The 15,968-nt window shown below is 42.0% G+C and overlaps 1 protein-coding gene across 4 annotated transcripts in view; it reads right to left on the bottom strand.

Moving 5' to 3' along the window:
* Positions 1-3,168, bottom strand: part of SNPH (syntaphilin) — a 716,339-nt gene extending 713,171 nt beyond the window's left edge. For 3 of the 4 annotated variants that reach the window (XM_044090431.1, XM_044090434.1, XR_006367169.1), the window contains exon 1: positions 2,582-3,168. The gene's annotated coding sequence lies outside the window, so the exon portion shown is untranslated. The remainder of the gene's footprint in view (positions 1-2,581) is intronic. The other variant, XM_044090433.1, reaches the window with a different exon arrangement.
* Between the last annotated feature and the right edge of the window lie 12,800 nt (positions 3,169-15,968).

The raw sequence follows: 15,968 nt of genomic DNA, 5'->3' as shown, positions 1-15,968 counted from the left end.
ATTCACTTCTACAGAATGCTCTTGACAAAAGCAAAGGCCAAGGGGAAACTGCTGTGTGATACGAGTACAGCTTTCAGTTTCACCAATTTCAAATGGAAGGAACAGAATAGAAACTAACAGTGTGGGAAGTGTTAACAGAAAAAGATGAATAAAGCAGACATGTCTTGGAATGAGGGATACATTCTAAAAGGCATATTACTACCAGGCTTGCTACATTATCCACCATCGGTCACACGGAGGATGCAATGCAAAATGTCCTCAACCACCAAAGAGGCCTGCAAATAAATAGATCTGAACAGTGAGCGTGCTAAATAAACAAAGCCTGCAATAAAGCTATTATATAAAAGAAAGAAATACAAGGATAGTCAAGTTATATGTTTTGTTTAAGCAAACATACAGAGATAAATAGCAAGACAAGTACCACAAACAAATACTAAGATAATGTACCACATAGAGCTTATATATTATTGTGTTTTATCTTTTATTATGCGCGCTTTATATTTTTAGGTTTGTAGCAGCCTTCCAGTTTTATGCTGTTGTATTAATTAACCCATTTAATGTGTTTTTGTTAAAATTTGCTCTGTTTGTTCACTTTTATGTCATATTTGTGGAGCTTTTCTGCCCGGGCCTCGGCTGAAAATGGGTTTCTAACCCAGTGGACTTTCCCGCTTAACAAATGTCAATAAATAAATAAACAAATAAAATAAATAAATAAATCAGACAGCTAAAAATGCAGCAGTCATCTCTCTGCTGTTTCTGCATAAGAGCATCTATACGTAAATACGCAGTGTTCCATTTTCTTCATTAAACGCACTCTGATCACGTTACTGCAGAACTGTAGCAGACTGACACTGTGCTTCACTAAACACTGCCACCTGTGAAGTGACACATACAAATTAATCATTTTACCCACACATTTCGTAAATTCATGAATTCCTAGTTAGCTGGCAATCTGGAGAAGGTTGAAAACACTGCAGTCTGAATGTAATCCCAAACAACTAATTCAAGGGGAAAAAAACACCTTTAAGTTTGCAGACAGCTTCACACTGGAAGGAATTTTCAAACAGTCATTCACTATGTTGCTTTATTGTTCAAAAGGCACTTTTCAACAACTAAAATTAACCTCATCAGTGTCCACCAAAAATCCATATTCTTTTCCCATCATTGCACGTTAAAGTCAGCAAACTTCTCAGACTGAAACAATGAGAGACTTGCCTCCATGTGTCATTCGACTTGCTACTTTATGAATTGAGATAACATCTATTCTGAACACCTAACTTCAAAAAGCTGTGCACTATACTAAACAAAGCACCATTTTAACCTATACTCCCTATAACCAGATAACCACATTTCCCTTTATGTTACTAATCATGTCTGTAACAAATTTTAGTGCAGATCCACAATGAGCTGCAGACTGCAACTCACAACACTCAGTTTGAGAGATGCTCCGCTGAGTATAAATGGTATAAGCCTGGGTGCATGCACCCTTTATTTACTGCTCAAAATTACCCGCAGTCTGCAAGGGCAGTTACAAAAAGATATTTATTACTTCAGATATTTGACACAGCTTAAATATGTGTTTAAAACATTTGACTGCAAATACTGTACAAAGTTTGTTTTGGTTTTATGCAAGAAATGCTACGCCCATTTTTTTGTCCTTTTAGAAAGTTATAATGTTGCAGTTCACAATTCAAAAAAATGGGATTTTTTTTAAATAAATTACATAAAACCAGCAAAAATTCATAGCACACGTGTTCTAGTTTTCCTTAAAGAAATAAACCTATTCATGGAAGTGCATAAGTCAACTAGCTTTGAACTAACTTGAGAAGACTATGGGAGAGGGGAGTTAGTTGCTATGCAGCTTCCTAGGAGAAATAATGGCCAGAAACATTTCATCTCTTTGCACAGTATATTAAGTCACTCATAACGATCTTAAAAAGAACAATGCATAGTTTTCAGTCATGTAAAAACTCATAAGCACTAACCATTTGGGGGGGGGTGTCAACCATCAGGACTACACACACACTCCTTGCTTTCACCAATACATTAAGACAGAGAAATATGGCACTGAGATTGTTAAAAAGCACTTCGTTTCAGAAGGCATGACCTTGACTACTAAACATAAAGCCCCCTCTCCCTATATTAAATTGTAATTAACAAACAAGTGCAGTATTTTTTTTTCGGTCATACTGATTAAAACACTCTGCACCATAAGGCTGTGAGGGCAATACTGACATTATATCGGTTGAAAGGTATGGCATACCACAGTTATAAGAACGAACGAGACACGTTAAAAGGTCACTAAAACCACCACTGGCAGCTGCAGCAATCATGCAAATCAATGCACAGCTAACTAAAACGACCACGTTTCCGGCGTTCATGTACAACGCCCCCATCAACCTGTAATAAATTTTAACCCTGCATTTTTAAATAGTATCCTAATACATCATATTTACACAGGAAGACGTCATCCATACTATGAACACACAACCTGCTCTCCTGATAGTATCATACTACATTGTTTGTACTGAAAGTAGCGACTGTCTCCTAACACACATTACAGTAATGCAGATCGTCTCACCTGCTTCTTCAGGAGGTAGGCACTCGGTGAATCTTCAAGGATGGATAGATTGCGGAATGGAATATGCAGCAAGCAACACTCCTAAGGCTCTCCTTCCTCGAAGAGGACTCTGCAGCACCACTGCGGTACTTCGGGGGACAAGAAGAAATCGCAGTTTGCTCTCCAGTGGAGCCCCGTTGTTAAAGAAAACGGGGGCAAATAACAACCACAACAGACAGTTAACACCTTAGTAAAGCAGGCAGTCACAACTCACCACCTGCTCCCACTTACAGCTAATAAAAGCAAGAACAGAATCCTTAGCTCAACACAAGCAAAGTGATGAGGACGTTCAAAGCACAGTAGCGTAGAATCGCTCCTGTCTACATTAATGACAATGTAGGAGACCGTCACTTTTAGTCCAATTTGCTGTGGGTTTCCACGTTGGTACCCCGATTCTGCACCTACTCCATAGAAGGGGGCTCCCCCTACGTGAAAGCTGACTAATGAAGGGGAAGGCAGAGGAACTGGGCGGTGCGCGCTTCTGCTGCTACGTAAGCAGTTAGCAGTAGTAGAAGGACACCCCAAGCCGGCGAGGCGAACACCAGAGACAAACCAAATACGATTTAGTTCCCCCCCTCAAGAGCTTATAATTGCCATATATCTCGGGAGGGACTAAATGCAAAAGGAGGCACGTTTACATTTTTCTTCTTCGACAAACAAGGCTTGCGGCAAACGCAGTTAATTGTTTTATAATAAACTACTGGTTAGAAATAATACCATGAAAATAGATTTTACTCCTTTGTACCACAATATAACAGAATTTAGGGTAAAGCAAAAATAATTAGGGGAAATGCACCAAATTATGGACACTTTACAATACTTGTACCACCACAGCTCTCAATCAGTCAGGGACAAATTTCACAAGAATCCAAAAATAACAGTGGCACTTTAAAAAAAATAGTACTATTAACTTCAGACATTGACAGAATAAGAGAATGTGAATTAATATATATTTTCTGAAGTAAAAAAAAAACTCTATAACTCTAATTGACAGTATTTACGAAATGCAATTCACAATTGTTTCTCCAAAAGTCATCAGTTGTAAGAGGGACAGAGCTGAAATTTGAGGTAAATCAGGGACAGTGGTAAGGTATGACTGGTACTATTAACGTAGGTTCATAGGTAGATACTAGGCTATTGGGCGGAAGGCCAAAGCAAGCCTAGCGAACAGTGCATTGACTTTTGCCACCAAAGTATTGTTAAATTCCTGCCCCTCTATCGAGCACAGCCCCAGACATAATCCCAGGGGTGAATTTCCTATCACCCATCCACTTATCAAGGTTTTTCTTGAAGACTGCTAATGATGAGGCGGTGCAGTGGTGCAGCGGTTAATGCTGTCGCCTCACAGCAAGAGGTTCTCCGGTTCGATTCTTGGCTGGGGTGCCTTCTGTGTGGAGTTTGCATGTTCTCCCTGCATTTGCATGGGTTTCCTCCGGGTACTCCGGTTTCCTCCCACATTCTAAAGACATGCTTCTGGAGCATTTCTCCCCGGGCCTCCGCTGAAAACAGGATCTGTGGAACCTAGTCGGACTTTCCCGGTCAACAAATGTTAAATAAAATAAAATAAAATGAGCTCTGCTTGATGTAGATGGGAATTTTGTTCCAGAGCATAGGAAGTCTCTGGGACAAGAATCTATCCCTCCAGCATGTCCTATTTATTGTTGTGGTGAGATTTAGGTCCCTAGAGCGTGTAGCTCGGGGTGATTGGGATTTCTTTAAGTGGAGCATGTCCATTAATTCCGGGTTTGACACAGCTTTGTATGTTAGACAGAGGTCTCCTCGGAGTAAGCAGTATGCGACCAAGTAGAATTGGAGTTTCTTGAGTCGGTCGGCATACGGCAACTGTTTGATGCCAGCAATCCTCTTGGTGAGGTACTTTTGGGGCCTCTCCAGTTGTAGGTGTCTTGTGAGGTACATCCCAAACAGGGCATTGTATTCAATGAAGGGTCTGATAAGTGATGAGTAGAGGAGGATGATGACTTCCTTATTTCTAAATGCGAACCCTTTTCTGATTAGGTGGGCCACGTAGAAAGATTTTCTGACCACTGTGGCAATGTGGTTATCGAAGGAGAGGCTACTATCCACTTGGGTCCAAAAGTCTCATCACATTTTCTGTGTTAAGTGAACTTCCCCCTATTTGGTCATCCATGGGTACCATATTTTTACCAAAGGGGATAACAATGCACTTTTTGGCATTTAGCTCGAGGCCAAAAGAATGTATAGTAACACAAATTTTCTGCAGTAAAATATTAATGCAAATATATAAACGTAAAATAAGCCCCTGGGAGCAGGAAACACACAAAACAAATGAGAAACGTACTTTAATAAATAAAAACAATTGTACTTATAAAATCCAACAATTTCAACAAGCGCTTTTGTCTCTGACCATTCAGAGACTTTATCAAGATAAAATAACAGCCAGGATGCCTGCACTTAAATAGCACCACCTTACAACAATCAACCAATAGGGATAACTTACCCCAGAAAAAGTACATCAAAACAAAATAATTTAAAAAATTAGACATTAATAAATACAATAATTATTACAAAAATTGTTACAAAAATGTTTAAGAAATGGAATAATTTGATATTGTATCACATTTGCTACTTTTTAAAATATTTATCTTTCCAGTGCCTTTAGTTTAAAAAAAAACATTCAAGGGGCAAGTGATCATTAATTCCAGCCCACTGCATGGCATTAGTTTTTAATTGGCATAAAGCTTCATGTATTTCCACCCCTTGGATCAATCAATAATGATTCAACAATCACAAACAAAAGAATGACCCAAAAAACTACTGCAATGTTTTGCTAAGGCATTAGTGTCATTTTTAAGTCTAATGTCCCTCACATGCTCATATATTCGAGCTTTTAACTTTCTCTCGGTCTTTCCAATATAAAAATAAAGTTATGTACTCACCATAACGTTCCATATTTGTTGTCCATCTCACCATTCATTCTTACTTGGATGGGTTCAGAGCCAATCCTCATCTCCGACTCGGTAGAATACACAGCTGGAAGTCTCAACCTTGGCTCATGGCAAGGTAGGTATTCCATGATGCAGTGGTGCAACTCTCCAAATCTTGGTTGCTGCTAACATACTAATGAGTAATATATACACACACACACATATATATATATATATATATATATATATATATGTATGACCCCATGTCAAGGAGAAACAGAGTGAAGGAGCTCATGTAATGTGGAAAGATCAACACCAGGTCCTCTAGGAGTCCTTGGATGGGGGAAGGAGGGAGGGGACGTAAGAATGAATGGTGAGATGGACAACAAACATGGAACGTTATGGTGAGTGCATAACTTCTTTATGTTATGTTGTCCTATCTTGCCTTCATTCTTACTTGGATGGGACAGCGTCCCTAGCATCTTTTTCCCGGGTGGCTCACGACAGTGCACCTTTGAGCACAGTGGAACCAAAGGTGGCTCTGTCCCAGTCCACTTTGTAATGAGTGATAAACGTATGAGGACTGGCCCACGTAACTGCAGCATAAATACTGTCCATAGACATTCTGGCCTGAAAAGCAGAGGAAGTAGCTAATGCTCTGGTTGAGTGGCCTCTAACTCTGAATGGTAAGTTTCTGTTATTGGAGGTACAGATAAAGGTGATACAACTTGAGAGCCAATTTGAAAGAGTGACTTTAGATACTGGTATACCCTTTTTTGCCTCAGAGGAGGAGACAAATAATTGATCAGATTTCCCAAAATCTTTAGTTCTATGCGAATAGAATCTGAGCCGTCTATGGACGTCCAACTGATGGAGTTTATACTCTGCCTTGCTGCTATGGTTGGGGAAAAACACCGGGAGCTCAAGGGATTGATTGATATTGGATTGAGAGCAAACCTTGGGTATTAAAGGCTGGATTAGTTCGTAATGGTACCCTATCCTTATGAAAGATCAGATATGGAGTTCTGATTGACAGTGCTTGCAACTCTGAGACTCTTCTGGCAGATGTTACAGCTACTAGAAAAATGGTCTTCCAGGAAAAAATTTGAGGTCACAAGATGAAGAAGGCTCAAACGGTGGCAATGTCAGTTGAGATAGGACAAAATTTAAATCCCAAGGAGAAAGTGGTTCCTTAAAAGGAGGTCTCAGTAAGGGAGTGCCTTTTAAAAATGCTCTACAAAACCTGTGTGACATTAAGTTAGGAGAATGGTCACCAAGGTGGAAATTCGAAATTGCAGCCAGCTGGACTCTAATAGTTGCTGCAGCCGAGCCTTGCTGAAAGAGTTCTGCAGAAATTCTAAAATGGACTGAATAGGCACAGAAAAAGGGTCAATGTGTCTATTTTGGACCCAGTGTGAAAATCTTTTCCACTTGCTAGTATATAGTTTTCTAGTAGAAACTTTATGAGAGGACATCAATATATGTTTGACTGCTGGAGAAAGGTTTTGAAGTCACCTCACAGTAAGACGCTGTCTGGTTCGACTCTCAGTTAGAGCATCTTCTGCATGGAGACATGCGTGAATGGGCGTACCTTCGTTGAAGGTTGTGCGTCAGGGCTGGCAACTTGGTACGTAAAAATCAACTGCCAATCATTAGCGGACCGGAGTTCCACTGTGGCGACCCCTAACCGTGAAAAGCCGAAAGTCACAACAACAACAACTAAACTGGGAAGTGGAGCAGCCATGCTGTCAAGTTGAGGGTCTGGAGAGAAGGATGAAGAGTTCCTGACATATGTGTCAGAATGTCTGGAACTGGGTCCAGAACCCACGGTTTCTCCTCTAGATGAGCCAGAGGAAGGGGAATCAAATCTGCTGAGGCCAATATGGGGCAATGAGAATCAGCCTGCTTCCCAAGGATTTTGCTTTCGGGATGACTTTGGGTATGAGGGGAAAAGGGAGAAAGGCATAAAGAAGTCCTGAGGGCCAATCGTGTACAAGTGTGTCTCTCGGTGTCTCCCCTGGCAGGGGAATTAGGGCAAAGTAGCTGCTGCACTAGGCATTCATCGGAGTGGCAAAAAGATCACTGCAAGGCTGACCCCATTTCCGGAAAATCTCTTCCGTTATGTTCTGGTTCAGAGACCACTCGTGAGGCATTAATATTGCCCTGCTGAGCTTGTCGGCTATCACATTGGATTTCCCTGGGATGTATGTTGCTACTAGAATGCGTTGAGAAGAAATTGCCCATTGCCAAATTTTCAGAGCCTTGCGACAAAGTGGGTATGATCTGGTTTCTCCTTGTATGTTTATGTACCAAACCACAGACATATTGTCTGACTGTACTGCAATCGTCCCCAGTGGAAGAGAGTTGTGGAGTGCCTGCAACACCAGAAGTACTGCTCTCATCTCTAGAACACTGATATGCAAGTGGGCCTCGTGGTCTTGCCATATACCTTGGACTGTCCTTCACAGATAATGCCCCCCACCCTATCTGGGAAGTGTCCGTGGTCCCTGTAGCAACAGGTTGTTGTGGAATAAAGGGTCTCCCAATAGTCACATGGTTGGACTGAATCCACCACCATATGTCCTTTTTGCATAACTCTGTTATTCTGATCAGGTGTGACAGGAAATTCTTGAAGAGACCATTGGGAGAACAGGAGCCATTGAAGGATTCTCATATGCATCCTGGAGAGAGGAACTAGTGTTATCGTTGAAGCCATTGTCCCCAGAAGTTTCAGAACTACCTTTGCCTTTACCTTGTCCTTTGGAAGAAGGTGAAGTATTTGCTGTCTGAGGGCTGAAATTCTGTTGGCTGGAAGACATGGCATCATGGAAACAGTGTCTAGGTTTGTGCCTATGAAGATAGTATGTTGACAGGGCAACAAGGCAGATATTTGTAAATTGACTGTTATGCCTAACTGAGCACAGACTTCCAATGTCACATCCCTGGCCTGTTGGAGTAGATGATTGGTGGTGGCAGTTAGGAGCCAGTCGTCCAGATACGGAAACATCTGGAATCCAAGATGTCTCAAGTGAGCCGTTACTACTGCCATGCATTTGGTGAACACTCTGGGGGCTGTAGTGAGACCAAAGGGCAGAGCTCGGGACTGATAATGACTGGCTCTCAGCCAGAGGAGTAAGTGACTCCTTGATGCTCTGTCCATTTTTATGTGTTAGTACTCAGGTCTATTGAGCACATCCAGTCATCTTTCCCTAAGAAGGAAAGTATTGACTGCAGTGTCACCATTTGGAACTTTGACTTTTTGACAGATTCGTTTAACTTGTTGAGATCCGATATGGGTCTCCAGTCCCCTGTTCTTTTTGGCACCAAAAAGAATCTTGAGTAAGTTCTGAATCCTGTTTGGTCTGTGGGGACTTCTTGGATGACTCTCTTGTCCAGCAACTTTTGGATTTCTATAGTTGCTTGCTCCCTTAGATTGGGTGGAACATCCGGGATTGTTCTGATTTGTGGGACAGGGTGACAAAAGGGAATGGAATATCCTCTGGATATTATGCTTTGTATCCACTTATCTTTTGTGATACTTTGCCAGGCATCTGGGTACAAAGACAAATGTCCCCTGACTGCCTCCAGAGTACAGCAGGCGAGCCACCTTTCATGAGCGCTGACAGAGACGTCCACAAATCACCCTGGTTTTGCAGATCCCCCCTGCCTTTAGGACATCTACTATATTTGCCTCCCCCTCTGTCCCTGGGGAAGGACTCACCTTGTGCATCTTGGAAAGCTCCCTGGGATCTTTTGAACCACATTTTTCCACTCTTCTGACCTTTAGGGTAAGGTCTTGAAGGTACAGAAAAATGTACTCCAATGGCAGAGAGTGTTTTCCCTTCCTGCTCGCATCTGGCGAGTGTGTCTTTTACTTTGGATCCAAAAAGTGAGGAACCATCACAAGGGGCATTAGTAAAGGTAAACTTAAAAGGTTCCGCAAAATTACACAAGCACATCCAGGAGTGTCCCCTCAAGGAAACTCCTGAACCCGCTGCCCTACTCGCTCCATCCGCTACATATTATATCAGTCTCATGGAGGAGTTAACAATAGAATTTAGGGTAGATAGCTGAGAGGAGACTTTCTCTGTCACCCCCGCAGCTAATGAACCTTGTAGAGTACCTCCTAGCTCTTTCAGGAGATCTCTCTGCAGCCTTGTAAAATGTGTGAGCTAGTTTAGCGATCGGAGTGTAAAAGTCACTGATGAAAAGACACGCTTCCTGTATCTGTCCATCGTTTGAGAATCTTTGGCAGATGAACAGATGAGGATGTCTCAGAAAGTTCCTTCTTGGTGGCTGCTGCACCACCATAGCATCTACAGGTACACCTTTTGTGAGAAAATCTTTTCCAGTAGGGGCTGACAAAAACTTGTTTGGCCTCTGAGGGACTGGTTCCATATTGTCAGGTGACCCCCACGCCTTTCGACTGACCAAGTCCATTAGTTCATCAAAAGGCAGAGACACTCAGAGGGCTGAAGGTTGAGATCCAAAGGCCTTCAGGTACACCGACTCCTCATCAGAAGGGGTAATGGTTTTCCAGCCGCCTCTCCACTTTAGGATCTCCAGGATATCTGCAAATGAGATATCATCAGAGGATGATTGTAGGGACCCTTCTGACTCCTCAAGGTCAGTGTCTGAGGTGACGGACTCATCAGGGAAGTCTATATGGTTCCACTTGCATGTCCTCTTTCGAGGGGGCTCCTCAGAAGGGTATTCTGGGGAGGCCTTGGAAGAGAGGGGTTTGCCCAATGGGGGCTCCTGAGGCTCTGAATCTCTGCTGTCTTGTGGATGGGGTGGTGCCGAAACAGTAGCCGGTGCCTTGGGGGGACGAATGCCAGAATGTCTATGCAGAGCTGTAGAGGGGGACAGCACACTCCTCATCAGCTCAAAAGCAGATCCCACCTGCTCCGAGGATATCTCTGGGTCCAAGGAAACAGAGGACACCCCCAGCACCAGAGAGACTGGCTCCAAGGCTGATGTAGGAGCCGAGCTCACCCGAGCTGATGCACAGAGGGGTAGGCTCGGAAGCGAAGTTCAGGTCCGTGCATCCCCCCCCCCCCGGGGCCCACCAGAGAACCTCGGCTCCCAGACACCCCAACAGCATTGAGGGTGTCAGAGCAAGTATTGGTTCTGTGATCTCTGAAGGGGGTCCCGGAACCGACGGTTCTACAGTAGGCGGTACCAGGCACTCAGCTCCGAAGATCCAGCTTGGCTCGGAGGAGGAACAACAGTGGATGCAAGAGTATTGGAAGGCTCCGAGACCCGATGTGCCAGAGCTGAGAACAATTCAGCTAGCACCGGCGATTTCAGTAGTTGGTGCACCACCCACTCCACGTCATCATCAGATAGGCTCCTAGTGGACCTGGAGGATAGAGATGGTGAATGAGATCACTCCAAAATGGGAGATCTCAAGGTAGGGGAGACCAGTGGAATATCAATAGACCGGCTCTGAGACATGGTATCTTGCGGCTCCGAAGACCTTGGAGCTGAAGAACCAGGCTTATCAATAATGATGACCTGTCGGTTCCGAGGTCTGTGGAGCTGGGGAGGTAGATGGCTTAGAAATTTTTGACAATTTTTAAGGGGGCTCAGACTGTACTGAAGAGACAGGAGATGGCTTTTAGATGGTTTGTCCATCTTAGAAGAAGAGGATGACGAAGAAGAAGCACTCTGCACAGCTTCCTCAAAGGTTGGTTTTAAGAGCCCCTTAATGATCAATTTGTTTCTCCTCTCTTGTAATGCACGTGCACTAAAGGAGTGGCAGAAAGTGCAATTTTCCTGTAGATGTATAGCCCCTAGACAATATACACAACTGACATGTCCATCTGTAATTGACATTTTCTGGGTACATTTCTTACATTTTTTAAAGCCCGAAGGCTTATGCTCTTTCTCCTTGGTGTCTTTAGACATGTATGGAAAAAAAGAAGGTCAAAACGGATTACAACTAGCAAATAAACTCAGTACACTGCTAGATATATACACACACACTAACCTAACAAACACTGCACATCTAAGAAATATAATAGAAATATAATAAAAATATAATTAAGTAATTTAAACTAGCACTAAGACCTCTAACTTAAACGGACCTAGATACAAAAGACAGAACAGACTAACACTAACACTACAAGCTCTCTAACTAAAATGGGTAATTAGCTCTCTAATTTAAACGAGCTAAGTAACTAAGAGTGAAGACAAAAAAACAACACACAGCACTACAGGTATCCTAATAAGGCTCCACTACAGTAATTAACTACGGGATACAAATGCAGGCGTGCAAAAAACAACGGCCAAACAACAGCACACAACAGCAGAAGGGAGATAAACTAAGCTACACACTAAAACTAACTATCTAAGCACACAAAACACTGAGTAATGTAAGAATCCTAAAAGTTTAAGCTAGAAAAATGTAAAAGACAAAAAACTTAGCCACAGCCAAGAACAGCACATCCAACATCATAAAGCGGCAAACGAGATCTGGAAAGTTGCATCACTGCATCATGGGATACCTACCTTGCCATGAGCCAAGTTTGAGACTTCTAGCTGTGTATTCGGCCGAGTCAGAGCCGAGGATTGGCTCCAAACCCATCCAAGTAAGAATGAAGGTGAGATAGGACAACATAACATCCGGACATTTCCTACAAAGGGCACAATAGACAACTTTGTCAGTTTGACAGGAACATTTCTTATTAGGTTTTACCACAACCCCAATTAATGTCAAACCAAGACCCTTTCATTATGTAGCAACAGAAATTACATGAACCATATTTCATCATAGATCCTACCTGTTGACCACGGTGTGGGAGCTCTAACAAATTCTTAAGGCAACGGCCCTTCCTATATACAATAATTGGCCCATCACTTATATATTGCCTAATATCATTACACGAGGCCAAAATAATCCAATTCTTACGTAAATTCTCAGCCACATGACGACTATCCGCATTGTAGGTAGTAATAAAGGCAGACTGAAAATTAGCCCGCTCTATATTAGATGATGTTCCCCCTACTCTATTACAAACCAGATTAACATCACTTAGCTGGGAATCCATCACATCCCCTACTAAAGTACCATTCATTACGGAGTCATAGTCAGTAGATAAAATGGCCTTAAAATAACCTTTTTCTTTCTTATTAATCACTTCAAACATTACTTCATTAATCAATCCCGGAGGGTACCCTCTCTTCAAAAACATACCCTTGAGCAATTCACACTCGACAAGAAACGCATCAAAGAGCGAGACCATATGGGCTGCTCTGACAAACTGACCCTTTACAACAGCCCTTTTCTGTTTGAAGGGATGAAAGCTAGTGAATTGTAAGAAATTGCTGGAATAAGTTTCATTTCAATACATTTCTGAAATAAACAAAAGCAAACCAGTATCTTTCACTTGTCTCACATCTATGTATGAGATCTCAGTCTGATTTACCTGATGTGTAAATTTCAGAAAAGAAGTTGACTCATTAATATATTCCAAAAAGTCAGTTACCAAATCAATCGGGCCATCCCAAAAAAAATAAAAATATCATCCTAAAAGTGAATATAGGTTTTGCAGTGGCTAAAAAATCTCGAATTAAATAAACACTTTCTCCCACTGCAACATTACCATAGTCGCAAAAAGGCCACCACAAGGTGAACCCATGGTGACCCCCTCTACTTAAAGAAACAACTCAATATAAAAAAAAATAAAATAAAATTGTTTTTCAAAACCAGTGCAATCAAATGCTCATATAGATTGGTAGTCGGCTGGGGGATACCTTTATCAGCCAAGAAGTCACACCCATTCCAGCCCCATATCATGGGGAATAATGGTGTATAAATCTTTTACATCAATTGTGATGAACAAAACTGTCTCAGAAAACTCAAGATTATTAATCCTGCTCAAGAAATCCCAAGAGTCCCTACACATATTAATTTCATTAGACAATACTGGTTTAAGCTTAATGTCCAAAAATGTTGCAAGGGGAGACGTTACAGATCCCCAGCCATCCATAATAGGCTCTTATGCATCTTCGGTAATCTGAAAATAGATGGAATTCTAGGATGGGGAACAGAAAGATAATTCAACTCATCAATAGAAATACAGCCTTCAATGAACAAGTCATTAAGATCATTTCTAATTGCTCTATAAGACCCATTCAGCTCATTTAAAGAAATCTTTCTATATGACTCACCTCCTAACAATTAATGCAAATATCACCTTCTACGGACTGTGTTATCCTCCATATTTACTCCACAAAATGTCATTTTTAGCAGGGACTGGGCAAAATTTTGACCCAAATTAGGGACAGTTGAGAGGTACGAAAAATAGCAAGAAATGCATGCAGTATTGTACTTTCTTTCAAGGACATAATTTTGTGTAAAGGTGAGTTGCAGTCTGCACCTCAGTGGTGTCTTTGGAACCTCCAGATTACAGTTGCTGGTTTCCTCAGTATTATAAAGAACTGAGAAAAACATTTTAAAATAACTATGGTCCTGCATTTGCTATCTAGTGATTTTAAAGTTATGCTGCTCAGTTCATTCTTAACCCAAGAATATGATTACAGATTTAAAAAAAAGCATATCGAGTGTAAATGTTCTTTTTAGGTACAGCATTTTGCTGCTCTGTGGCCTTCATTTTGGATCATCGAACAGTAAAAGTTTAATACTGGTCACTGTCTCAATATCCATCTTTCTCATTAGATGGCCCCTTCCCTATGTAGGTATATGACTGAGTTTCACTGTAGCTTTTCTCTCCGGGCCTCTGCTGAAAATGGGCACTGTCCCAGTTGGATCATCTCGGTAAGCAAATGTAAAATAAATAATAAATAAATAAGTTGGTGGAGAGGAGGTACAGAAACAGGATATGAGGTAGGAAGGAAGTGGGCTGGACAGGTAGGTGGTTGGAAGGATTAGAGAAAGAAGCTTTATAATGTGAGGATCAGCTAATGAGAGTCCCTTTTATGCACACACAGCAGGGAATCCACCCATCCAAATTTCTAAAAGCAAGGGGAGTTAGAATAGAGTTTAGGGTTTTGTTGAGTTCTCAAGGATAATCACCCTATGGGGTTACAAAGAAAGGTCCTGTTTTGTCATAAGGAAGTTTTTCTGTTTTTTTTTTTTTTTTTTTTTTTTTGCTTTACTCAGCAAATGCAGAAAGCAGAGCAGAAGGTTGCCTTTGAGCAAGTGAAAAGTTTTTTTCTTCTTCTCCAGCAATAAAGTTAAATGCACATGAATAACAGAGTACTGCCCTTAAGGATTTCTTCTTCCCATTCACTTTTGCCATACACTAATCAGATGTCCGACCCAAGAAGAGTAATGTACAGACCACTCATCTTTTTCCCATGATCCCTCTGGTGTAGTCCATACAGCCACCATGGACTGGGGGTTAGCCACATGCGCCACTGGATATAATCCCTATAGCTAAGGCTATTGTAGCAGTGATCAATATGAAGAACATCAGGAGATACCCATTCCCTCTTTCCATCATCTTCCTCTTACAGGGAATCCCAGAATCTGAGGGAACTGACTTACTTTACCTCAAACATTCCATTCATTTTCTGGAGGTTTTAAGTCCTGCAGTAATCCTTCAGCTACAGTAATTAACTCTGCCTTATCAATATACAAAATGTCACAGGAAAATAAATGTTTAATTATTGTTTTTTCTTCCTAGGGACATCCCTAGAAGGGACTGATTCAAGGATGGTACCTCATCCTGGGAGAACAGGTCTCTTCACATGGCTGCCCTCAGATGCACTCCTGGATGAATCTCTCATGACCAAAGAAAGTCTCTCTCCCATGCCCAATGAGGGCACCTGAACAGCCATTGCTAAACTCCATTCCATGGTGGCTGAACAGACTACACAACAGGACTCCAGAGAAAGCAGTGAGTTGTCTGAGGAACACCAAACTGGCCACTGCAGAGTCTCCCACCAGTGGCTGAGGCACAGACTGAGCCCACTGTCTAGGCAACAGCACTTCTGAAGTTTCTTCTTCCTCGTCTTAGGTACAAAGAGAGGAAGAATCATGGTACTGGTAAAGTGAGAAAAGCCTGCAGGTATGCTGATTCCTCAGGGGTAGGATTTTGTGAATTCCAATCATCCCTGGGAAAAAATATTAGAGAATTATCTAGGGGACCCTTCCTATATATCAAAATCAGTATCTTTGGAGGTGGATTCCTGTGGGGAATCTAAGTGCTTCTACTTGCACTTTTTCTTCTGAGAGGCCTTATCTGGGAGATGGTCTGGTGAGGTATCAGAAGAAGGCAGAACCTGTATTTGAGTCTCATGAGGTTTTAGCACTCGCTGGTCCAGTGGAGGAGCAGGCTGGATAACTGGACTCAAGGAAAGAATATGCCTCAAGGAGGAAGAGGTCAACTAAGTGGCTGAGTAGCTAAGGTTCGCTTCATAGCCTTGAAGGCTGGTCCCCCAGAAGAGGGAAGGGAACACAGAACTGAGATAAA

The sequence above is a fragment of the Protopterus annectens genome, chromosome 12.part0, assembly GCF_019279795.1.
Source record: "Protopterus annectens isolate FY-2018-M chromosome 12.part0, PAN1.0, whole genome shotgun sequence".
In the NCBI taxonomy this organism is placed as follows: Eukaryota; Metazoa; Chordata; order Ceratodontiformes; family Protopteridae; genus Protopterus; species Protopterus annectens.
The sequence above is the reverse complement of the archived record's forward strand: the minus strand, read 5'-3'. Positions and strand labels throughout refer to the sequence as shown.